Genomic DNA, 26624 nt, shown 5'->3' with positions numbered 1-26624 from the left:
ATGCCTCTACTACGACATGTGTGCACCTCTACTACGACACGTGCCCTTCCTTACACGGCAACGGTTCATCGCTGCAGCCTGCAGACAGATCGATCGTATGTACATACACGTTCGCAACCAGAATGACAACGCTACGTACGCTTCGACTGGGTGGGTCCCGACTGTCAGGCACTTCCTTGCATGCGAAGATGTACCTGGTGGGTCCCAGTATTCGGGGGAAATGTTTTTTTTGTGACATAGTGGCCCGTCCGGTGGATCCTTGCTGTCAGGTGGAGGAATCATTATTTTCCCCGTAATAAGGAGGCATTTCCTTGCTGCGGCCGTGGACCCAGCTGACAGCCTCTCCACATATAGTACTCTTCCGATCGAAGTCGTTCATTGACCACGTTGACCACGCCGCGCAGAGAGCAATACGGAGGTGGATGATTGCGAGGCCTAGGAAGGGGACAACATGGAGCCGAGGAAGACGCGGCAGTGGATTCCCACGCGGAGGGGAGTACGTGGGTTGACTGCTTCAGCTGCGGTGTGAGGCTGCCATCGCCGGAGAATAACAGGAGGTGTGGGTGAGTATAGAGGGATGGCATGGCCAGCGGTGGCAGCACAGCCGGACACGAGAGGCAGGAGCCGGTGGCACGGCCGACGCTTGTTTGGGCAGCTGGAGCAAGAAGACCAGAGGTTGAGGAAGCACTACGACCGTTGGATGGACATCGTACGGTCACTGGAGCTAGAATCGTTCATATTGAGTAAGTTGACAAAGCCCTCCATCCCCGTCATCTTAGTAGGCTCATAAGTGAGCCTCCCACAATGGTGGGTCCTAGCTAGCAGGAGGAGTATTCATTTTTTTGTGCGTAATAAGAAGGCACTTCCTTGTGTGCGAAGATATAGCTGGTGGGTCCGAGCTGACAGCGGGGGGAACGTTTTTTTTTCAAGAAATACAGAGGCCCTTCCGATGGGTCCTGATACGTCTCCAACGTATCTATAATTTTTGATTGTTACATGCTATTATATTATCTGTTCTGGATGTTTATGGGCTTTATTATACACTTTTATATTATTTTTGGGACTAACCTATTAACCGCAGGCCCAGCCCAAATTGTTGTTTTCTTGCCTATTTCAGTGTTTCAAAGAAAAGGAATATCAAACGGAGTCCAAACGGAATCAAACCTTCGGGAGTGTTATTTTTGGAACGGAAGCAATCCAAGAGACTTGGAGTAGACGTCAGGGAAGCTTCGAGGTGGCCACGAGGCAGGGAGGCGCGCCTGCCCCCCTGGGCGTGCCCCCACCCTCGTGGGCCCCTCGTGGCTCCCCTGACCGACTTCTTTCGCCTATATATATCCATATACCCTCAAAACATCGGGGAACACAATAGATCGGGAGTTCCGCCACCGCAAGCCTCTATAGCCACCAAAAACCAATCGGGACCCTGTTCCGGCAGCCTGCCGGAGGGGGGATCCCTCACCGGTGGCCATCTTCATCATCCCGACGCTCTCCATGACGAGGAGGGAGTGTTCACCCTCGGGGCTGAGGGTATGTACCAGTAGCTATGTGTTTGATCTCTCTCTCTCTCTCTCTCGTGTTCTCAAGGTGGTACGATCTTGATGTATCGCGAGCTTTGCTATTATAGTTGGATTTTATGATGTTTCTCCCCCTCTACTCTCTTGTAATGGATTGAGTTTTCCCTTTGAAGTTATCTTATCAGATTGAGTCTTTAAGGATTTGAGAACCCTTGATGTATGTCTTGCATGTGCTTATCTGTGGTGACATTGGGATATTCACGTGATCCACTTGATGTATGTTTTGGTGATCAACTTGCGGGTTCCGCTCGTGAACTTATGCATAGGGGTTGGCACGCGTTTTCGTCTTGACTCTCTGGTAGAAACTTTGGGGCACCCTTTGAAGTTCTATGTGTTGGTTGAATAGATGAACTGAGATTGTTTGATGCATATCGTATAATCATACCCACGGATACTTGAGGTGGCATTGGAGTATCTAGGTGACATTAGGGTTTTGGTTGATTTGCGTCTTAAGGTGTTATTCTAGTACGAACTCTTGAATAGATCGATTCGAAAGAATAACTTTGAGGTGGTTTCGTACCCTACAATAATCTTTTCGTTTGTTCTCCGCTATTAGTAACTTTGTAGTGACTCTTTGTTGCATGTTGAGGGATAGTTATATGATCCAATTATGTTATTATTGTTGGGAGAACTTGCACTAGTGAAAGTATGAACCCTAGGCCTTGTTTTTCCTTGCATTGCAATATCGTTTGTGCTCACTTTTATCATTAGTTCCCTTGCTGTTTTTATATTTTCAGATTACAAAAACATATATCTACCATCCATATTGCACTTGTATCACCATCTCTTCGTCGAACTAGTGCACATATACAATTTACCATTGTATTGGGTGTGTTGGGGGACACAAGAGACTCTTTGGTATTTGGTTTCAGGGTTGTTTGAGAGAGACCATCTTCATCCTACGTCTCCTACAGATTGATAAACCTTAGGTCATCCACTTGAGGGAAATTTGCTACTGTCCTACAAACCTCTGCACTTGGAGGCCCAACAACGTCTACAAGAAGAAGGTTGTGTAGTAGACATCAAGCTTTTTTCTGGCGCCGTTGCCTGGGAGGTGAGTGCTTGAAGGTATATCTTTAGATCTTGCAATCGAATCTTTTTGTTTCTTGTTTTATCGCTAGTTTAGTCTATAAAAGAAAACTACAAAAAATGGAATTAAGGGTGCCTCATATGCTTCATCTTTTTAATGTGTTTCGTGAAAATGATGGGAAGGAAAATTGTGCTCAAGTACTAGAAGAAGAATTACATAGAATGCTTGGCATAAAATATGTGAATGATGAGCATGATTGCAATGTTGTTAGTATGAATTCTTTGAATACCCATGATGCTAATAATGTGCAAAGCCACAAGCTTGGGGATGCTATGTTTGATGAAGATGATATTTTTTGTCCCCTAAGTTTTGATGAGAAAATTTATTATGATGAAAGCATGCCTCCTATCTATGATGATTATTGTGATGACACATATGCTATAAAGAATAATTATAACCATGCAACTTGTCATCTTGATCTTAATTTACAATCACATGATAGTTATTTTGTTGAGTTTGCTCCCACTACTCCTCATGAGAATAAATTAGCTTATGTGGAGAGTAATAAAATTTCTATGCAAGTAGATCATGAAAAGAATGCTTTATGTGCTGGTTATATGGTTGAATTCATTCATGATGCTACTGAAAATTATTATGAGGGAGGAATATATGCTTGTAGGAATTGCAATAATATCAAGTTCCCTCTCTATGTACTTAAAGTTTTGAAGTTATGCTTGTTTTGCCTTCCTATGCTAGTTGACTATTATTCCCATAAGTTGTTTGCTCACAAAATCCCTATGCATAGGAAGTGGGTTAGACTTAAATGTGCTCGCCATGTGTTTCGTGATGCTCTCTTTATGTTTCAATTCTTATCTTTTATACGAGCATCATTGAAATCATCATGCCTAGCTAGAAAGGAATTAAAGAAAAGTGCTTGTTGGGAGACAACCCAATATTTACCCCTACTGTATTTGTGTGTCCACATGATTAAGCTACTGTCGTAATCATGTTTTATAGCTTTTGTTTCAATACAGTGCCAAGTAAGACCTTTAGGATAACCTACGGTGATAGTTAATTTGATCTTGCTGAAAAACAGAAACTTTTGCGCGCATGAGATTAGTTTTCATAAATCAAAGGAACGTGCTTTTCAGTTGATTCTTTTTGCAGAAGATTAATAAACAAATTGCTTAGGACTTCCTAATTTGGTAGAATTTTTGGAGTTCCGTAAGTATACGTTTGATACAGATTACTATAGACTGTTATGTTTTTGACATTTTCTGTTTTCTATGTGTTGTTTGCTTATTTTGATGAATCTATGAGTAGTATCGGAGGGTATGAACCATAGGTAAGTTGGAATACAGTAGATATTACACCAATATGAATTTAGAATGAGTTCACAACAGTACATAAGTGGTGATTTATTTTCTTATACTAACAGAGCTTACGAGTTTTCCGTTGAGTTTTGTGTTGTGAAGTTTTCAAGTTTTGGGTAAAGATTCGGTGGACTATGGAATAAGGAGTGGCAAGAGCCTAAGCTTGTGGATGCCCAAGGCACCCCAAGGTAATAATCAAGGATAACCAAGACCTAAGCTTGGGGATGCCCCGGATGGCATCCCCTCTTTCGTCTTCGTTCATCGGTAACTTTACTTGGAGCTATATTTTTATTCACCACATGATATGTGTTTTGCTTGGAGCGTTATTTTCTTTTCTTTTGTTTTGCTTTCTGTTTGAATAATATACCAAGATCTGAAATTCTTAAATGTTAGAGAGTCTTCAGATAGTTGCATAATTATTCGGCTACTCATTGATCTTCACTTATATCTTTTGGAGTAGTTTCTCGGTTGCTCTAGTGCATCACTTATATCTTTTAGAGCACGACGGTGGTTTTATTTTGAATAAATAGATGAACTCTCATGCTTCACTTATATCATTTTGAGAGTCCTAAACAGCATGGTAATTTGCTTTGGCTATAAAATTAGTCCTAATGTGATGAGCATCCAAGATGGGTATAATAAAAACTTTCATATAAAGTGCATTGAATACTAAGAGAAGTTTGATACTTGATAATTGTTTTGAGATATGAAGATGGTGATATTAGAGTCATGCTAGTTGATTAGTTGTGAATTTGAGAAATACTTGTTCTAAAGTTTGTGATTCTCATAGCATGCACGTATGGTGAACCGTTATGTGATGAAGTCGGAGCATGATTTATTTATTGATTGTCTTCCTTATGAGTGGCGGTCGGGGACAAGCGATGGTATTTTCCTACCAATCTATCCCCCTAGGAGCATGCGCTTAGTACTTCGTTTCGATAACTAATAGATTTTTACAATAAGTATGTGAGTTCTTTATGACTAAGGTTGAGTCCATGGATTATACGCACTCTCACCCTTCCACCATTGCTAGCCTCTTTAATACCGCGCACCTTTCGCCGGTATCATACACCCACCATATACCTTCCTCAAAACAGCCACCATACCTACCTATCATGGCATTTCCATAGCCATTCCGAGATATATTGCCATGCAACTTTCCACCATTCCGTTTATTATGAGACACTCCATCATTATCATATTGCTTTGCATGATCATGTAGTTGACATTGTATTTGTGGCAAAGCCACCATTCATAATTCTTTCATACATGTCACTCATGAGTCATTGCACATCCCGGTACACCGCGAGAGGCATTCATATAGAGTCATATTTTGTTCTAAGTATCGAGTTGTAATTCTTGAGTTGTAAGTAAATAAAAGTGTGATGATCACCATTATTAGAGCATTGTCCCAGTGAGGAAAGGATGATGGAGACTATGATTCCCCCACAAGTCGGGATGAGACTCCGACTAAAAAAAGAGGCCATAAAAAAGAGAAAAGGCCCAAATAAAAAATATAAAAAAATGAGAGAAAAAGAGAGAAGGGACAATGCTACTATCCTTTTACCACACTTGTGCTTCAAAGTAGCTCCATGATCTTCATGATAGAGAGTCTCCTATGTTGTCACTTTCATATACTAGTGGGAATTTTACATTATAGAACTTGGTGTGTATATTCCAATGATGGGCTTCCTCAAATTGCCCTAGGTCTTCGTGAGCAAGCAAATTGGATGCACACCCACTTAGTTTCTTTCTGAGTTTTCATACACTTATAGCTCTACTTCATCCGTTGCATGGCAATCCCTACTCACTCACATTGATATCTATTGATGGGCATCTCCATAGCCCGTTGATATGCCTAGTTGATGTGAGACTATCTTCTCCTTTTTGTCTTCTCCACAACCACCATTCTATTCCACCTATAGTGCTATGTCCATGGCTCACGCTCATGTATTGCGTGATGATTGAAAAAGTTTGAGAACATCAAAAGTATGAAAACAATTGCTTGGCTTGTCATCGGGGTTGTGCATGATTTAAATATTTTGTGTGATGAAGATAGAGCATAGCCAGACTATATGATTTTGTAGGGATAGCTTTGTTTGGCCATGTTATTTTGAGAAGACATGATTACTTCGTTAGTATGCTTGAAGTATTATTATTTTTATGTCAATATTAAAATTTTGTCTTGAATCTTATGGATCTGAATATTCTTGCCACAATAAAGAGAATTACATGGATAAATATGTTAGGTAGCATTCCACATCAAAAATTCTGTTTTTATCATTTACCTACTCGAGGACGAGCAGGAATTATGATTGGGGATGCTGATACGTCTCCAACGAATCTATAATTTTTGATTGTTCCATGCTATTATATTATCAGTTTTGGATGTTTATGGGCTTTATTATACACTTTCATATTATTTTTGGGACTAACCTATTAACCGGAGGCCCAACCCAAATTGCTATTTTCTTGCCTATTTCAGTGTTTCGAAGAAAAGGAATATCAAACGGAGTCCAAATGGAATGAAACCTTTGGGAGAGTTATTTTTGGAACGGAAGCAATCCAGGAGACATGGAGTAGACGTCAGGGAAGCTTCGAGGTGGCCACGAGGCAGGGAGGCGCGCCTGCCCCCTGGGCGCGCCCCCACCCTTGTGGGCCCTATAAACATCGGGGAACACAATAGATCGGGAGTTCTGCCGCCGCAAGCCTCTGTAGCCACCAAAATCCAATCAGGAGCCTATTTCGGCACCCTGCCGGAGAGGGGATCCCTCACCGGTGGCCATCTTCATCATCCCGGCTCTCTCCATGACGAGGAGGGAGTAGTTAACCCTCGGGGCTGAGGGTATGTACCAGTAGCTATGTGTTTGATCTCTCCCTCTCCCTTTCTCTCTCTCGTGTTCTTGAGGTGGTACGATCTTGATGTATCGCGAGCTTTGCTATTATAGTTGGATCTTATGATGTTTCTCACCCTCTACTCTCTTGTAATGGATTGAGTTTTCCCTTTGAAGTTATCTTATCAGATTGAGTCTTTAAGGATTTGAGAACACTTGATGTATGTCTTGCACGTGCTTATCTGTGGTGACATTGGGATATTCACGTGATCCACTTGATGTATGTTTTGGTGATCATCTTGCGGGTTCCACTCGTGAACTTATGCATAGGGGTTAGCACACGTTTTCTTCTTTGACTCTCTGGTAGAAACTTTGGGGCACTCTTTGAAGTTCTATGTGTTGGTTGAATAGATGAATCTGAGATTGTTTGATGCATATCGTAGAATCATACCCACGGATACTTGATGTGACATTGGAGTATCTAGGTGACATTAGGGTTTTGGTTGATTTGAGTCTTAAGGTGTTATTCTAGTACGAACTCTTGAATAGATCGATCCGAAAGAATAACTTTGAGGTGGTTTCGTACCCTACAATAATCTCTTCGTTTGTTCTCTTCTATTAGTGACTTTGGAGTGACTCTTTTTTGCATGTTGAGGGATAGTTATATGATCCAATTATGTTATTATTGTTGAGAGAACTTGCACTAGTGAAAGTATGAACCCTAGGCCTTGTTTCCTAGCATTGCAATACCGTTTGTGCTCACTTTTATCATTAGTTACCTTGCTGTTTTTATATTTTCAGATTACAAAAACCTATATCTACCATCCATATTGCACTTGTATCACCATCTCTTCGTCGAACTAGTGCAGCTATACAATTTACCATTGTATTGGGTGTGTTGGGGACACACGAGACTCTTTGTTATTTGGTTGCATGGTTGTTTGAGAGAGATCATCTTCATCCTACGACTCCTACAGATTGATAAACCTTAGGTCATCCACTTGAGGGAAATTTGCTACTGTCCTACAAACCTCTGCACTTGGAGGCCCAACAACGTCTACAAGAAGAAGGTTGTGTAGTAGACATCAGGTCCCAGCTGTCAGGTGGAGGAATCATTATTTTGCGCGTAATAAAGAGGCATTTCCTTGTGTGGACCCCTACTGTCAGCCTCTTCCGATGGCTGTTGTTTCTTGACCATGTTGACCTCGCCACGCCGAGAGCGCAAACGCGATGGACGAGGGCAATGCCCAGGAAGGGAATGACCTGGAGCCGGTGAAGCCACCGCAGCGGATGCCCACGCTGAGGGGTCTACAAGCGCTGACTGGTCGGCTGCGGGGTGAGGCTGACGTCGCCGGAAAATAACAGGATGTGTGGGTGGGTAGAAGGATGGCCTTGTGGCAGCACAGCCAGCCATGGGAGGAGGGAGCAGGCAGTCCCGCTGGCGCTGGTTTGGGTGGCTGGCGCAGGAAGATCAGAGATTGAAGAAGCACGGCGGCCGTTGGGTGGACATCCAACAATCACTGCTCTGTGTTGACTAAGTTAACAAAGCCTTGCGTACGCGTCAAATTTTTTTTAGGACAACGTCATCGTCAACCTAGTAGGCCTAGAAGTCAGCCTCCAAATCTGTGGAAAACAACATACAACCCATTAGAAATTATTTTCAATGATTTACAGCCCATTTGCTAATTCGTAAGGACACTTGAGGCCCATATTCTTTTTATTAGCATTACAGACCATATATTCTAGGCACTGCTATAAAATTCAATGAAAATTTTCATATTTCGGTGGGGTCCGAACTCTTTTAATCACGAAATTTTGAGTCGTGTTAAAAATAATTATATCAAAATAAAATTCAAAAAACAATTCTCCGCAAAAAATGAATGAAATTTAAAATCTTAACTAGAAAGATGCCCGTGCGTTGCACGGAACATGAAGATGCATCTGTATGAGTAGTTTATCTTGTGGGAGAAAAGACGATCTTTTAATATAATTGCTAGTTGGCTTTGGTTTTTATAAGAGTAGAGAGTAAAGAAATCCAGAAAAAATGATATTTTAATGTAATTGCCGGTTGGCTTTGGTTTAAAAATTTACAGCCCATTTTTAACAACTTATAGCCTATTTTCTGGGTAAGCCCATTTCTTACTACTTTACATCCCTCCCTCCTCGTCTTTGAAAGATTTGCTGCCCAGCGGGGCTGAGAAAAGCAAGTAGGCCTCGTTTTTGGTGTTCTCCAAAAAATAGAACTGGGCTAGCCATTTACGGAAAGAAAAAAGATATCAACTGGGCTCGTCATGTGCTTAAATAAAAGTGTAAGCGTGGGCTGGACGGTCCACAGCCCCCGCACAGTGCGTAGTTGAGCTCCGTATCTGAAACTAAAAAAACAACTGGGCAAGCTGCTGGGTCCCTGGTGTTATCCACTCATTGTGTAATTTTAACAAATCCGCCGCCGCGCCAGCCTATGCATCGCCGGTGTGAGATGAGACGTCGATGACTTGTCCTGGTGACATGCCGCCGTTGGTGGACTCCGCGTCCCCCTTGCTGAAGTCGACCACGTCCTTGTCCTCGTCCTCGGGGCCGCCCTCAAGGTTGTAGTACTCGTAGTAGTGGCTGCGCTAGACCTCGTGTTGGTACTCCACTGCCGATTCCTCGACGGGCAGACTCTTCTCTACCTTGACCTCGGCCACGCACAACTCCTCCTCCCGGCACTCCTCGATCTCCGCCGCCTCTTGCATCTCCAGCTACTGCTCGGCGACCTCATGAGGAAGCAGGTGCTCCATGGCCACGGCCGCCTTTTGAGACGTGCGTTGCATGCTGGAGTCCAGGTGGCCTAGAATATATTGGCGTGTGCATCCTTGATCTTCGCGTGGATGGCCTGGACCCTTGCCAGGGTGACATTGGCGACAGGGACGACAGCTCGAGCGCTCTCGGCGTTTGCAGCCGCCGTCGCAGCAGCTGCTGCAGCCATCTCGGCTGTCGTGGCTGCCCTGTCGGCTGCCGCAGACACCCTCTCGGCAGAAGCGGCCGCGCTCAATGCGGATGCGGCGACACTCTCGGCGTAGGTGGCCGCGCTCTCGGCGCAGGTGGCGGGGCTCGGGGGGGGGGGAACGTGGCCATCGTACGGGCCTTCACGAAGCATTTCCATGGAGTCATCTTTTGCAATAAGGGGGTTGCCGGCACTGGAGCAGATGAGCCGGTGAAGCTTAAGGAGGGAGACTTAAATAGACCCAGATATTTTCATCGCAAACGGTTCCCAGAAAACAACTGTGTGTGATGTTGTACATATTTTTTATTAGCCGTGAAAGACGAATTTGGGGTAAAGTGGCAATGGATGGTGTTTTAAATGAACGTGAAATTTTGTAGTACTAATACAACTGTCGTGTCAAATAGAAAATTTCAGCGGCCATTTGACCTTTTAAGACATTTAAGTGATTTTCTAGCAGTGAGGAATTAGGAGGAAGTATTTTTTCGCTTGTAATAATGAGGCACCTGCTTGCGTAATGCAATGACCCTGGTGGGTCCCTACTGTCAGCCTCTCCACGTATAGTCATCTCCTGTTTCCTCTTGGTTGTTGACCATGTTGACAATGCCAGACGGAGGAGGGCACAGTGAGTGAACCTAGGCGGAGAACGATGGCGAGGCCTCGGACAGGAAGATACAACAGCCGTGGAAGATGCGGCAGTGTAGTGGCAGGTGGAGGGGAGTATGAGGGCAACAACATGCAACTCAAGCTTACAAACGGTACAAATATACCAAGGATTAATTGTTCATCAAATTTTTAGAAAAAACCCAGATTGAACATGGCAGTAACATCTAACCCAACCACTCTTTTTCGTAGTCACAAACAAATGGATTGGTCTGATCCATAAAATCAACATCCTGTGCATAAAAATTTATTGCAAGATGACTACAACTTGTTGTAAATAGAAGCCGAGCACATTTAGAAGCCCATTTGTCCACCTGAAACTTCTTTTTTTGCTCTTCAACGTGTCCGTCCGTGAGAAATCTCTTGCGGTAAAACTTAAGCCTCAGGGACAATAGTAACCTCACATTCAACAGGAAGAATGTGACAAAGCTTCTGTTTGCCTAGTTGGATGCATATCCTTCCATCGTTATTGTCCTCAAACGAATGTCATGAGAACTGAGAAAATCCGGGTGCTTATTACGCCACCGATTAGTTATACGTTTTTGTCCATGTGCTTGCAGTACCTAAGTAGACATGAAGATTTGAAAACAGCTAAGGTCTGAAGAAAGAGTATGTCGAAAGAGCAACAGCTGAACGGTTAATTCTAGTACAACATATATAGTCTTTCAATGTGCATGAAATCATCACCTCCATATATAAATTCTCCAGAGACCGAAAGCATCGCGGCAAGCAAATAATTATGTTCAGATCATAACTATGCATTCCGATATATAATATCTTGACAGAATCCAACAGCATTGATAGGCTATCCATGGACGAAATCTTCATTGAGCATATATATAACATAATATTAGTACCCAAAGTGTACTCCAAGATGATATAAAACTTATGCGCACAAATGAAAAATGCAGCTTATGATTACAAATGTGTAGATGATAATGTACGGTACCTGAAAAAGTGAGGAGCCAAACACCAACTTCTTGTGATCATTAAACGGATCACGAATTACACCCAAGGTCTCCAGTTTGGGTGCAAAGACGACAATTATTTGCGAAGGTTTATAAAATTATCAAGGAGCAACCTTTCAAGTGAAGGGGCATCTTCGATGATGAGCTGCTGTCCTTCAAAACAAATTCCAATGCTTTTTAGGTGAGGCGACTTTATTTGGAGACAACTGATAGGGATTTCTATTCCCAAAACAATCAGCAAGCGCTCCAGGGCAGGGCAACTGGAGTGGATGATGTTGTGCAGTGAGGCCTTCGACAGATAAACCACCACAAGCGAAAGTATTTTTGGCAGTTGGAGTCGAAGCATTTGTACCAGATCGTCTGGAAGATGGCACCGGGCGAAGGTGGCGGTGTGGAGAGAGGAGGAAAACCACGGGATGGACAATGGTGGTGTGGGCACGAATTCTTGGTATGTTTGTGGTATGAAAGTTTCGTGGTAATGGTAGAACTCAAACTGCTGGAGTTTTCCGAATTCAGGGGATGTCAGCCAAGCGTCCACCATGCCGGGTATGGACAGCAGGTAGCGTGTCGGGATGCAGACGCGTTGAACGGGGCCCTGCTGGTGAGAGGAGACGATGGCTCTGATGAGATCAAATTCAGGAAGGACAGATATCTGACGACAGTCGAGATTGAGGGGCGCGGTGCGCCATAGAGGGCGCCACCGAGTTGAGAGGACTTGTGTGCGGTAGCAATTCTTGGTGGGGGGAAGGGAGATGATCTCCTCAAGGATGACGTCCGGGAGATCGCTGATGCGGTCCACCGGAGATTCTACCGGTTCCTCAGATCCGGGTGGGGGTGCTCGCCGCTTCTCCCCGCGATGCCGTGTGCGGGATCTACAACCGGCGTCGCCGCTGGCGGGAGCCTCATCTTCTTGGCGGTGGGGCCAGCCAACTCCATTTTCCTAGTGGGCGTCGCGCCGAGCTCACGGGGTTGAGCAGATTAGCCAGAGACGAGCCTAGTGGTAGTGCGAGTGGGGAAGAAGGAGGGCTGGAGTTTTCTATAGGAGTGGAAGAAGAGGAGCAGGCATTTTCTGTACAAGTGAGGAAGAAGGTGAGAGGTTTTTTTGGAAGAGTGAGGAAGATGGGGAGCGGGGGGAATTGGGGCGAGACGGAAGCGTAAGTGGAAGCGAGGAGGAAGGCGGGTTTTCCTGGGATCGCCCCCTCTTCAAGAAATATGGGCTTCTCCTCGCAAAAAACAAAAACAAATGGGCTTTAAGATATAGGCTTTTGTATCGGCAAAGTCGGCTACCCGTGTTTCGTACTGGAGGGCCTTTTTGCTAGAGGCAGCCCGAGACATTCCCCAACTTATTGCCCACTCGAAAGAAAAAAAAGAGACGCCTCCAGCTTATGGCTACTCATCGGTAACCTTTTTCAACTTGGCATCCACCAAATTAGAGGATGCGGTACTAGATGCAGACACTCACACTAGTCGCGTAGCGCGGCAAAGTGAGGTGTCAAATAACAGGCCTACAATATACTTACTAGATTGTGAAGGTTCACAGGCTAGTCAACATTTACATTAAACTAAGCTTCAGATGATACGGTATGCATACTAACATTCAGAAGAACAAAAGTTCAACATGTTTATGCATCTCAATGATTCACCATAGTATAACAAATACAAAGCTGTGAGAAGGTGTGGAAATAAAGAAAATCGGTCGATGCTTCTCTGAGCAAAGGGCCTCCCTGCGCACGCATTAATTTCCTAGGCAGGCTTGTTTCTTCTCAATGTTGCGAGCACTTTGAGCATGTTGGCAACTCCACAGCTAGCTAGCTGCCTCATCTGGCAATTAATGTTGACACATTTGCAGCAAACATATGAGGCAATAGAGATGACTCAACATGAGTCCATATTGTGCAGTTCCCCTGAAATCATCTTCATTGTCCTGAATCTGAAAAGATAGGCAAAAAATAGCTATACTTAAACAGTGTTGCAAACAGTAGAAAATATCAATATCCCGGCATGAGAAAACATGATCATCTGGACGAAGGGCATACTGACCTGCATGAGGAAGATTATATATAATTTCATAAGTCCTTGGTTGATTTCCACCTTCGGCTGCACTGCTTGTTTGCTACTCCACACATGACAGGATCGTTCCGCACTGCAATCAGCAAGTCAACATACGAATAAGCTTATTTCATCTGGCGGTGGTGATTGTACCTAGTTACGAATGTAGGAATACCTAGAGCACCATGAGGTTAGCTGACAGCAGGTAGATGCAGCCATATAAGTTTTGTGCGGTGCTACCAAAATTGAGGTTTGTATCCCTTCCCGTTATGAGAATTCTTCTTGAAGTTGCTAGAATGTGACGGCTTGTTCTTTGCATCAACTTGCCTTTCCCCTGAGATTTGTTCTTGTTGTTTTGGGGCTGGTTGGGCTGGAAGTTCTTCTCGTGTACCATGTGGGCACTAGAAGCTCCCTCAGCGACCCAAGCACTGTGTCTTTTGCTCTCGCCTTCTCTTCAAAATGAAGAGTGCTAATGAGATCTGAAACGGAAAACTCATGTCTCTTGTTTTTCAGAGAAGTAGCAAAATCGTTCCACAAAGGTGGAAGCTTGGCAATGATGGTCCCAGCAACAAATTTGTCCGGCAACACAAACTTGAAGTACTCAAGTTCCTTAGCAAGTGACTGTATCTCATGAGTCTGCTGAACAACAGAGCGCTCATTAGTCACCTTGTAGTTACAGAATTGCTCCGTGACGTACAACTCGTTGCCAGCGCTCGAGGCCCCAAACGTGACCTCGAGCGCAGCCCACATGTGTTTGCCACTGTCAAACGACATATATGAATCCACAATGGAATCGTCAAGAGGGTATCCATGTTCTCAAAAGCTTCCTGCTGGGTAGGATTAAGATCGCCCTCAGGCTTACCCTTAGTGGTGTCATAGCAGTACATGATCTGAAACCAATATACTGCTCTTGTGCGCCACTATATTGCACCCCCTTAAAAGTAGGCGGCTTTAAAAGCGTAGCAAAACCACTCGGAGTAAATTGCCTATAATCAGGTTTTTGGATTGGATTGTTGAATATATGAGCAATTTACTATGAGATTTAATTCGAATCAATAGTAAATAGATCATGAAGACAATTGCAAAGATCAAAGTAATGATGCGGAGCAGAACCGCTGTGGTTGATGCCGTCACTCATGTCGTTTATGAAGAGGTTACCGAGGTCGGGGAAGAAGGCTGTCGTTGAGGAAGTCATCGCTGGCAGCAGTCACAGGAGTGTGCTCCCCAAAAACCTGATCGCCCCTCTCCCGTACAGGATCACGAATGGCGGGGTTCGGAGGACTGTTGTCCCTTCTCGTGGTGCATGCTGGAAGGAGGGATGGAGGAGAATTGTGTGGCGGCGCTAAGATCTGGAATAGTGCGAAACCATATGATACAGCGGCGGCTAGGGTAGAGCCTGTTAGGTCGGTCGTGCGAGTAAGACCAAGTACATAATAGTAGGCCTTTGGCCCAAACCCCACGTCCAAGTCAATAATAGCCCCACTATCCAAAAGAATAAGAAACGGCTGAGTAATTAAGGTGTCCGTTAATTATTTATTAATTACTTAATAAATTTTCCGAGGGAGACCACACTTAGAGCATGGTTAATAGTATAGCCAACATCTGGCTATATGAAGTTGACAAATCATCTAGAACCAACCTAATACGTAGCTTGCTTACAATAGTTAGTCACTTTAGTATAATACTATATCATTAATAATAGCCCCACCTTTTGTCTCACAAAGTATGTGTAGTCTGAAATGCCGGGCGTGCAGCGGGCGGTGCCCTCGGTGGCGTGCCACTTCAACGGCGGAAGCAGTAAGAGGTCGCGTTGCCCTTACTTGCCATCAAAGTCGAGCGGCGGGCTCAGCTGGTGCTAGGCGGGAAGGTTTCGATTTTTGATTCAGTTGCTGTGCTGCTACCATCCAATATTCACGTGTGGTTGTTTCTAGAATAAAAAAGGAGGTACTCCTACTTATGTTACCCCCACTATGGCTAGCCTTGCGCTTGGCTCTTCGCCTCTTCCGGAATTCAAACAATAATGGTGGTACTACAGTAGTACTTCTGGCAATCTGACAGCAAATGAACTGCTGCACGTCCACTGCTTGTAAGCAAAAGTTTAACCTCGTGCATCGAGCCACCGTGCACGCGTTGGCGACGGAGAAGGCATAGTAAGCAAGCTTCTCGTCATTCTGCGAGTTGACGGGACACATCAAAGTGATTTAGTACGTGCTCTCTCCAAAAAAGGGCTGACCATGTCATGGCTACAATCCCGTGCTCCGTCGTTGAGTACGTGCACTATTCACGTGCCATCGAGGAGAAAAAATATTGCATAGTAGGAGTAGGTGCCATCGAAGTGCACGACTCACTTACGCACTACTTATCTGATTATCTCCATTTCTTGCATGACACGTGCACCTTGATGCTAGATGTCTCGCGTGTTGGCAAAAGGATGAACAAAGCTCACGTAAAAAAAAGAGTGGAAGAACATAGATTCCCGACGACTGAGAAGGAGCAAGGAACCTCGCGGTGGAGCGTCTGCAAGGAACCTTGCACGTTTTCCCTTGTTTTTTGCCGCCTGCCCACCTACAAACAAATAAAAGAACATGAACTCTTCGCTAACCATAAGAGAGGATACATCAGGATGCTAAGTTGAAGATATTTTATTAGTTTATACTCCCTCTGTCTCGGTTTATAGGGCGTGCGAGTAGTTCTAGGTCATCGATTTGACTAACTAAATATGAGTTATATGTCACCAAAAGTATATCATTAGATTCTTAAGTGGATGTAGTTTCTAAACATATATTTTTCATCCAATATGATACATATTTAGCTAGATAAATTGTCAACCTAGAACGACACGCATGTCTTATAAACCAAGACGGAGGAAGTATTGATAACTATGCAAGAAGCCACGCATGTACAGGACGCATGCAGCCACGCGTGTACACACGCCGACGCACTATCTCATGCCGATCCAACTCATGCACAAACACGCACAACATGTAGCACACAACGCACGTACACAACACATGCATGCACACACACTCGGCCGCAGAATGCACATGAATAACACATGCATGCGCACACGCGCGCCTGCATGGAGGCCTGCGCCATCTGCGGCGACGTCCGGTTCATCGTGCTACGGCGAAGCTCACACACAACGGCGCCTACGCATCTCTTGCAGCACCTCTTTGCCATCGTTGCTCAACGACTAGCCGGAGATGAAGACGACCGCAGCCTCGGCCTTAGAGCTAGCACCGATGGAAAAGCACGCACGCAGCACGCACACGAGCGCGTACGGAGTGCCCACGACGTAGTGCGTCCCCAGTCGCCTATACTCCTTCTGCACACGTTGTCTATGAAGGCGGCTGCATGCCTAATGATGATGTGGGTGAGATCTTCTAGGACTCAGATGATGACGAGGAAAATATACGGGGGTGTCTCCAATAGTGTTCCTCGGCTCGCACCTCTTGCATCACGGTGGTCGAGCTTGGAGTCATTCATCTGGTACACGTGGCATCTCAGATCTGGAGACAAGGTGACGTACACCATCAATGTCCACGGTCAAGGGGGTCAGGGTGGACGCGACCTCTCACTGCATCCGCCATTTGAAGCGGCGCGCCGGCCCAGGGCGCCGCCCGCTGCACTCCCAATTGTACCCACCTCCTCGCCGCATTCAAAAACCTACATTTACTAGTATGTATACACGTGCAAGGCACATCTTAATATAACAGAGTGATTTTGGTAAAAGGGAAAAGAAGTAATATATGTGCTAATAGATTCAAATAAAAAGAAATTATAGTGATGTATAAATGCTAATATTAGTTCAATATTGTAAAAGCGGGAAGTATTATTCATGCCATAAAATTGTACATTCATTTAACAAGTATGCACGTTGCTTCACTTTTTCCACGTGTTCTTTTTTTTGAGAAATATCCACATTATCCTACTAAACCATCTCGACTGGGCTCAATCAAACCATCTGGTGGTCATGTGGCAACACAGCCCATTTGAGCTAGTTACGGGTTTCTTTTTTATAGAAAGGGTACATGATTGTTCTAGAACACAGGTGAGGTAGCAGCAGTGTACTGTTCATGTGAATCCTACTGATATTGGCTGTTGGATCTAGAAGATCAACGGTTATGATTGATGTTCTTAGTCCTACTTAAAATTGGTACACTATATATAGAATAGAAGAATAGAAGAAGAAGAAGATAGTATAGATATAGAAACCCGCATGGAATGCGAGAAACCAACACCGACCACACACGTCCATTCATGAGCAGGACGCCGGCCAAACTCCTCCTTCCACCATTTTGTCCACTCTTTCGGCGGCACCCAGCGAGCAGGAAGAGCAGTTCTCCGACATAAAAGTCGTCTAGGTAGCCCGCCGAGCCCGGTAGCTCGCTTCTCCACCTACCTCGCCTAGCCCGTCGGAGGCAGTTGCCGCACTAAGACAGCGCGTGGTTCCACAGCTGGCCTATCCAATACAGCTCGAGGAAGAGTGTTGACTTGCTCCACGCTGGCTTGTCAGGGAGCACGGCGGCACGGTCATCATTGATTCCCTCAACGCCGCCGCATTGTACAGCGCCTCCATTGTCTGCCACTGCGCCATCCGCCGCCGACGCGCACGTAACCACGACATGCAGGCAGAGAAAGAAGCCGCCGCGGATGTCAAAGAGGTGATGCGGCCACGCGGATGTGGACGAGCTGATGGGCAGCACGTCCCCTCCCGCCGCCATCATCGAGCAAAAGTAGAATACGGGAGGCCGCCGCTGATTGTATCCCATGAAGGCCACCGCCGAGGCGACGCCGGCGAATACAGCCAGTGTCTTGATCGATTCTTCTTCTGCCGGATGCTGGAGGAGGACAAAGAGATCGGGCAGCGACCATTTAGATGAGGTATTTTAATTGTACCAGGCTAGTTGTAATGGGAGTATTATAGGTAGTATCATGCATGCCAACTACTCCCACCATTCCTAAATATAGGAGATTATAAGAGCATGGTTAATAGTATAACTAGCTGATGGCTACATGACGCTGCCACGTCATCTATAGCCAACCTTGTAGCCTTCAAGTATAATACTCCCTCCGTCTAGGTGTCCTCTTATGAAAACCAAATAATCCCAAAATACATAGGCGCGGTGCATTAACTTCAACCTCGTTTCTTGTTTCTTGACATATCAACCAATAAGAGATGTGGGTGTGCATGCTTTTAATGACTTGAGACTAGCAAACACGACATGCAGTGGTTAGTTCATTGCATGCAATGCTATTAATTAGCAAATAAACATTAAGTGCGAGGCGGTTCTATAGGTGGGCAGGCGGCGTAGGCTAATTCCCCTCCAAACACCTAGGGAGGTGGTTGAACCGAACAAGTATAACTTGTTTCTAGTGCATACATTGATGTGGCATCGAAAGGGTGTGATAGTTGACTCTTGCAAAATAATTAACTACCACGTTGGCATACATGAGCATTGGGCCCACTTGTCAGCGTGCTGGATGAAGGAAGGTACGCAAGAAAAAATGGAGCGTGGAAGGGTGCGAATCGATTGGATCATGTGTGATGACCACTGGAGCAATACACTCAGGTACTATGTTAAAAAATTAGTGCAAACACGGCCGATTTTACAGTGAGTAGGTGACAGTGCGCTTGGATCTTCGCGTCTTCCGAAAGTCGAACAATGATGATGGTCCTACAGTCGATAGTGTACTACTAGTAAGAAAAGCTTCTCCTCGTTTGCGAGTAGACCGGACACATCAAAAGTAGTGCATTAGTCTCCAAAAAGGGTTGACCATGTCCATGGATACCATCCCGTGCCCCGTCATTTAGTGTGTTCTTCTTTTCGTTCTGTGAGTTGACGGGACACATAAAATTTAATATGTATTTAGTAATCTCTCCAAAGAGGGCCGACCATGTCCATGGCTACCATCCCGTGCTCCATCATTGAGTACGTGCACTATTGACATGCCATCGAGGAGGAAAAATATTACGTAGTACTAGGTGCCATCATAGTGCATGACTCACTTACGCACTGCTTATCTCCATTTTCTTGCATGACACGTGCACCTTGATGCTAGATGTCCCGCGTGTTGGCAAAAGGATGAACAAAGCTCATGTCAAAAAAGAGAGTGGAAGGACATAGATTCCCGACGACCGAGAAGGAGCAAGGAACCTCATGGTGGAGCGTCTACACTCATAATATTTTATAATATTTAGCGATATAAAATCTACCAATCATCTCCACAGTAGACCGGAAGAGTACGAAACACGGCAGCCTAGTGTAGTTGCATCATACTGTACGTGGCCAACCCACGCTATCACCATATTTCTTGGCCTCCGTGGGACACCTAGCTCTAGTAATCCACCAGCCCGTATCGCTTCTCGCTCCTCATCTCTTTCAAAGTGCGGTGGGTTGGCATTTTTGCCGTCTATTGAGGTCGGTTAACTCATCACATGTTAGCGGCATGCCAAAAAAAAAAGAAAAAAATTACTGTACTCTATTGTTATGCCAAGAAGAGGAAGCGCTTTGACCGGCGGACCAAACGAGACAGGCGTGCCATGCCGTGAGTGGGTCCAGTTTCTCGTTTTGAACTTGTTTGGTGTAGTAGTAACACTTGGTTTTGACTATTGGTAAGACTTTATATACTCCCTCCGTCTAGTGAATAAGTCATCTTAGATTGTGCACCGTGACCAAGGAAGAGGGGAAAACGAGAGAAATTAATATTTATTTGCTAATTAATAGCATTGCATGCAATGAACTAACCATTGCATGTCGTGTTTGGTAGTCTAAGTCATTGAAAACATGCACGCCCCACATCTCTTATTGGTGGATATGTCAAGAAACAAGAAACGGGGTGGGAGTTAATGCACTACGCCTAAGTATTTTGGGATTATTTGGTTTTTGTAAGGTGACTTATACACCTAGACGGAGGGAGTAGGGCCTAATGTATTCTTCGAGGATGCCTTTGACTATTGATAAGATTTTATATAATTTGAAAATTAAATCATTCGAATATCCTTTCACGTTCCATTTTCAAAAAGAAAAAAGATCATTTCACGTACGAATTTGACTGTATGCTTTGAGCAACTTGCATGTCCTATATTGCTCTCTCCCTGTTTGGATACTCTAACTTAGTTAGAGGTTATACTAATTCATGACTAACCCTGAACTAACTGTAGCCAAAGAGGTGTTTCGGTGACAGGGTTAGATTGACAATAAATGCACTTGATGGAGAGAGAAAAGTGATTTTTCAGTGGGCCCAAGGAGGTACTTACTGTGGGAAAGGTGAAGTGATGGTTGCTTCGCCCGAGCAACTTATTACTCTGGGAATATGGGAGTACCAGCGGATTCAAGGAACAGAGAAATGATGGTTGCTTCGTCCGAGCAACTTACTGTGGCGAAGGTGGGGCTCTGTGATTTGACTGCTCACTAGTCATTACTAATGCGGCGCAACGACCAGGGTGAATCTTTCCCTTGCAGTTGTGCACTCAATATTGCTGCACGGCAGGTGGAGCCGGATGAAGGATGTCCCACATGTCGGCGAAACGAAGTTGAATTGTTTCTGGCATTGCTATCAATCCTTCAGGATTTGTTTATATGTACGCATAATTTTAATGAAATTGTACTGTGATGATATGAAGGTTTCAACTTTGGTTCCCGCAGGAAAAAAAGGTTTCAACTTAGGATTCATGTGTCCTCTTGCCTCAAGATTATCTCGTTACAACATTCCATCAAATACAAATGAAACTACCATGGCTGCTAATGCATCTCAATGGTTCGCAGATCAGCGCCAATATTCACATCACAACTGAAGACAAAGTTGTGAGAAGGTGTACAAATAAAGAAAAATATATAATTGATCGATGTTGTTCGTAGGCATGGGTCCATTTCCTGGGCACAGTGTTCATTGCTTGGCAGCTAGTTTCACCCAGCGCTGTAGCCAAAAAGGGGTGTACGGAGGACACCACAATCCGATCATTTTGTGCAGCTCCACTAAAATCGAGCTGACCATCCCTGTTTGCAAAGATATCCAGTCAGTGTGATTACAACAATAGTGGAACTAGATGATGAAACATAACACACACAAATAGAAGCCGATCACCTCTGCGATCTCTCTTTAGGACTAACTACTTGTTGGAGAAGATTAGGCACAGAGTTGGAAGAGGAGGATAGCAAAACCAATCTCCCTTTCTGCAGTCCCACAGAAATGTAAAAACGTTGCCCGTGTGACATTTTGGCGGAACTGCACAAAACACTCTTAAGAAAAAAAGTGATTTGTGCAGTTCACCAAAAGGTCGCAATAGCAACGAGGTGAAATGGATAGCCCTGTTTGCAAAAAAGAGGTAGAAAGGAAACAATTACTGGTGAATAACACGAGTTGAAGACACATACGCCGACAAAAAAGAAGCATATTCCTTGTAATAAGGGAATATAGCAGCATGGTGGTTTATCAAAAATGGTTTGAGGACGAGATTGCAAGATGGAAAGTACGCCGGCCGAGATACGTTTTAAGCAAACAACTAAAGAACATCCACATGGAGCAACGTGCGAAGATGGGCAGTGTAGCAAGGCCGGAGGAAGCTGTACCTGAGGGTCGTCGTTATGTTACTAGGAGGACGCCAGTGGCTGGGATCTGCCCATACTGCGGCAGCGAGCATGTGGCAAAGGCCCTACCGCGTCGGAGCTTGGTCAGAGAGAATGGCGGGTACCGCAGATCGGGACATGCTACCTCAACGCTGTCGAACGGAGAAACGATGCACATCCTCTGTTTTCGCCGGCGGACGGGATGCGGCCGGATCACTGACCAACGGTGAGAGAGAGAGGCAACCGCCGCCTTGTGTGAGATGGCGCGACGAGAGGCAAACACCGGTAGGCAGGCTCTGTTGCATATAGTGGAGCAGATTTTTCCATTTTCCCCACGGCAATTGTTTTATATTCTGTACTACGCGCCATTGAGGAGGAATATATAACTTTATTTAATACTAACACGTCAAGTTGAACTTTGTTCCATCTAGTCGTGGTACCCGACCCTCCTTCGAGTAAACAACCGCTACACGCGTCAAATTATCATGTGGGCTGCCATTTCGTACACAAACGAACTCCACCGTGTACCCGTGCGAGTGTGGCCGGGAACGAGACGTGAGTACGTGCGTCCTGCGTGCACCTATTCTTTAGGTGCAGGTACGTACGTGGGTGGGTGTGAGAGAGATGGTTTGTGCGAAACCGAGGCAATGTGTCGATGATATCTCAAACAAAAAAACGTAACATATGCAATGTGTGTGAAAAAGAGTCATGGATATATCATATATAGATGGAGCGATCCACGAGAAGAGAGTGGAGGGATCATCGGCGTGAGATATCGATACAATCGAAAACAGGGATGAAGTGTGTGGTTGCGCGATCGATAAAGAGTGCCATTGAATTTGTGTTTGCCCACGTCAAAGATATAGGGCGGCTCGCCTACTGGAATTTGAGAGGGCAGAGGTGCATTTTTTCTCTGTGGCATGGATACCTACCTACAACGTTCGACTATCGGTGGGGGGGGAGGGGGCAGAGACCTAACTATAGAGAGGTAGATCGACTAGTATATGTGTGGAGAAGGAGAGTGACCTAGCTATGTATAGAGGGAGATCGATCGGCATCCATGGATATGTGTAGCAGAGGAATAAGGTTGGGAGAAAGACAAAGGTAGAGTGTCAGAGGGTTGGTGGTGGAGTGGCGTCTCACAAATGGTGGGAGAGACCTGCTAGACAAACGGGTGGTACAAGTGCAATATCAATAAGAGAGGGCGGGGATGTCTGTCTGTCTATGCACGTGCGTGTGAGAGACGGGTCGGGAGGTATGCAAGGATTATGAGGGGAGACGATATGGTTGTGGTAAGCATACGTAACTACATAGGAAGATCAACCGTCGTGTGTCCGAGAAAGGGAGAGACATAACTAGTGAGGTAAGTCTATCGGTGCGTGGGGAAAAATAATTATAGTCGACCTAGCTATATGTTGGGAGATCAGTACGTATACATGCATGCATGTGTTTGAAGCAAATAAGGTCCGGAGAGACAGACAGGGGGAGAGGGGTGCAGCTAGGAGGTGGTGCGAGAGGCCTACTATGTCGAGGGGGGAGAAGTGTGCGAGTATGAGATTAATGAAAAGAGGGGCGGGAGTGTGTGCACATGCATGGAATCGTATTGGACATAGGGGGAATGGACGGTGAGAAGAGAAGAGGGGAAGTATGTGTCTGTGGTAGGCACACTTGGATAGAGAGGTATATCAACCGGTGTGTGCCGGAAAGAAAAGTGGATACGGATACTTGAAGAAGATATCATAATGTAGAACATTGATTATAATTTTGGGTAATGTGTGTCTTTTGTAGCTCAGGGCTAAATACTTGTCATAATGTAGGGGGCGGGTCACTATACTTTGTGTGATAAACACGGTGTACGTATGGAACATGGTTTAGATTATGAATATCTAGTTAGTACATCAAATATACTATTATTTGGAATCAACATCAAGTGTATTCAAAAAATTGAATTCGAGTTCATATAGTACACATAGTTCATATCTATCTCTATAGTAATCATGTGGTGTGTTCTTAAGGTAATACACGAATGATGGTTGAAGTTGGCAGCAATCATGATTGTAGATTCTTATTGAAATAGAGAAACGAATTCAAATTCAGTTCGAATTGCAGCGGTAGTATAGACATTTGGAATGCACTAAAATGTTGGCATGTGTAGGTTACATGCATTATACAGCCAGCGAAAAAATTTAATTGTACATAACATGGATCCATGCTCCCTCGTTCAATCTATATAGGGCCTAATGCGTTTTTTAAGACCGCCTTTGACTATTGACAAGATTAATAATACATGACATGCACAATGTGGGAATTATATCATTGAAAGCTCCTTTCACAAATGAATTTAATGGTTTGCTTTGTGTAAGTTGCATGTCATATATTATTGCTGTAATATTTGGTTGGTCAAATTTAGCCTCGGAAAATGCATTAGGCCCTATATAGATGGAAGGAAGGAGTTGCTTTAATAGCATTTGTATAGTAAAACGGGACCAGACTCTCTCTTTGTGTGGTGTGAATAGTTTTATTTTTTCCTTTTTTCGTTGAGGGAAGTGAGAATTGATTTGGTACGTACTACAAGTACAATATTACACGTTAGGCTTGTCCCTAAAATTCAACCCGCCCCTTGTTATATCCCGAAAATTCAGATATCGTGCTCCCAAAACTGGCGCCTTCACAACCCGTGCCTTGCTATCCAGAAATTACAACGCGCGCGAAAACTCCCTCCAGCTGCCAAATCCCAACACACGAAATCCCCTTCTAACCCTGAGCCGAAAGGGCCGCTAGTTCAAATCAGTGGGGGTACTTTTGTAACACACCCTACATTTTGGACAAGCGCGTCCCTAAGTCATGGTTCCCCTCCTCCCATCGCCTCCTTTTCGCCATTCGAAATCTGGCTGCATAATCTCTCCGCTCCAGCCGCGAAACCCACCCTCCTCCGTCTGCCACCTCACCGCTGCCTAGTCGGAGCCTCTTCCCCGACGACGTCGTCCACCGCAATAGCTCGACATCCCTCATCCACCTCCCCGGATGAGGATCCTCGTCCATCCCGTCGTCCCGCCAGTTCAGCCGCCCCGTCCTCCACCTCCAAGGAGCTGCTCCGACGATCGCCTCGTCTATCGCGGCTGCTCCATCCCCACAACGCTACCTTAACCTGCTCCACCGAAACCGTAGCATCCTCACCGACCCCTCGGACGAAGCCGAAGCCTACTCGGCGCCACCAAAGAGGTTGTACACTCATCACATCGCACCATCTCCTTAACTCGACCTCCCGGCGCCGACGGTGCTCCATCCTGCACCCCCATGGAGCGACTAACTCGAAGCCGGCGCCGCGGGCAACATCTCGGCGGCGGCTCTCTCCCAGTGCGAGGCCCCTTCGGCGGCGGCATCCATGCCAGCCGGATCTGCTACTGCTGCTCAGGCTCTCGCTTGCTCGCTCGCGGTGCTGCTGCTGTTGCTCCGGCTCTTGCTCGCTGGCCCAGCTGTTGTTGCTCCGGCTCTTGCTCGCTCGCTCGCGCTGCTGGTGCTGCTCTGGCTCTCGCTCGCTCGCGCTATTGCTGCTCTCCCCCTCGCTCGTCCTGCTGCTCTACTCTAATTTAGCTACACTTCAGTCGACTGAATCGACGTTTGTGTCAGTCGATTTTCAGGGGGTGGGGGGTCTCGCCGGAGTTAAGGAAGAACCACCCGCAGCGGGGAGGGGCTCGCCGGAGAGGTACCCCACTATCTATCTTAGGGTTCTGGATGGGCTGCTGCTCGCCGGTGGTGGGTGGGCGCAGTGGTGGGGCGGTGGCGTGGGGATCGCCGGAGAAAAATCCTAGCGCGGGGGAGGGGGGCTAGAGGGCTGGCCGGGGCGGCGGTGGACCGGCGATGGGGAGTTGTTTCGGGGCGGTGGCGGACCGGCGGTGGGGAGTTGTTTCGGGGCGGCGGCGGACCGGCGATGGGGAGTTGTTTCGGCACGGCGAGGCGGCACGGGGTTCGGCCGGTGGTGGCTGGCGGCTCAGGGGGGTGCAGGTTGAAGATGAACTGCAGGCCCTCCCTAAACTATCCCATGTGAAGTGCCTCTCTGCTACCATTGTGTTCAGTTTCGACAGTAACATTCAGATTCCGCAGTAAATTTCAGTTTCGACAGTTAAGTTCAGTGTCAATAGTTTTTACCTCATCTGTTGTAGTAAGGTGGTTTTTGGTGATGTAAATTTTACATCTATCACTTTTTGGTAATGCATTTTACATCATCTATTGGAGATGCTATTAGAATCCAACTTGAGATTAACGATGTCTGTCTTGTGCTGCTTCAGCCTTGACGTCTTACGGCTCACCGGAGCTGCTCCAACGATGGAACGATCCATCACAATAGAGCAGTGCCCTGGACGCCATCTACAAATTTCTCAGATCTTCCTCCACACCTCCGACAGCCACCTCTGCCTGAAATTCTTCAGTGACCAACCCAATGATGCTGAGGTCGACACGGCTACGGCAAAGAGGTTGTACACTTGTCGCATCACTTATTACTCTACATTCATGTCGATCCATTAGGGCTATTGTGGTTCAACGGAAAACATAGCAATAGGAAATTTTCCTATGGCACTCTA

The sequence above is a fragment of the Triticum aestivum genome, chromosome 2D (genome assembly GCF_018294505.1).
Source record: "Triticum aestivum cultivar Chinese Spring chromosome 2D, IWGSC CS RefSeq v2.1, whole genome shotgun sequence".
In the NCBI taxonomy this organism is placed as follows: domain Eukaryota; kingdom Viridiplantae; phylum Streptophyta; class Magnoliopsida; order Poales; family Poaceae; genus Triticum; species Triticum aestivum.
Note: the sequence above shows the minus strand (reverse complement) of the source record.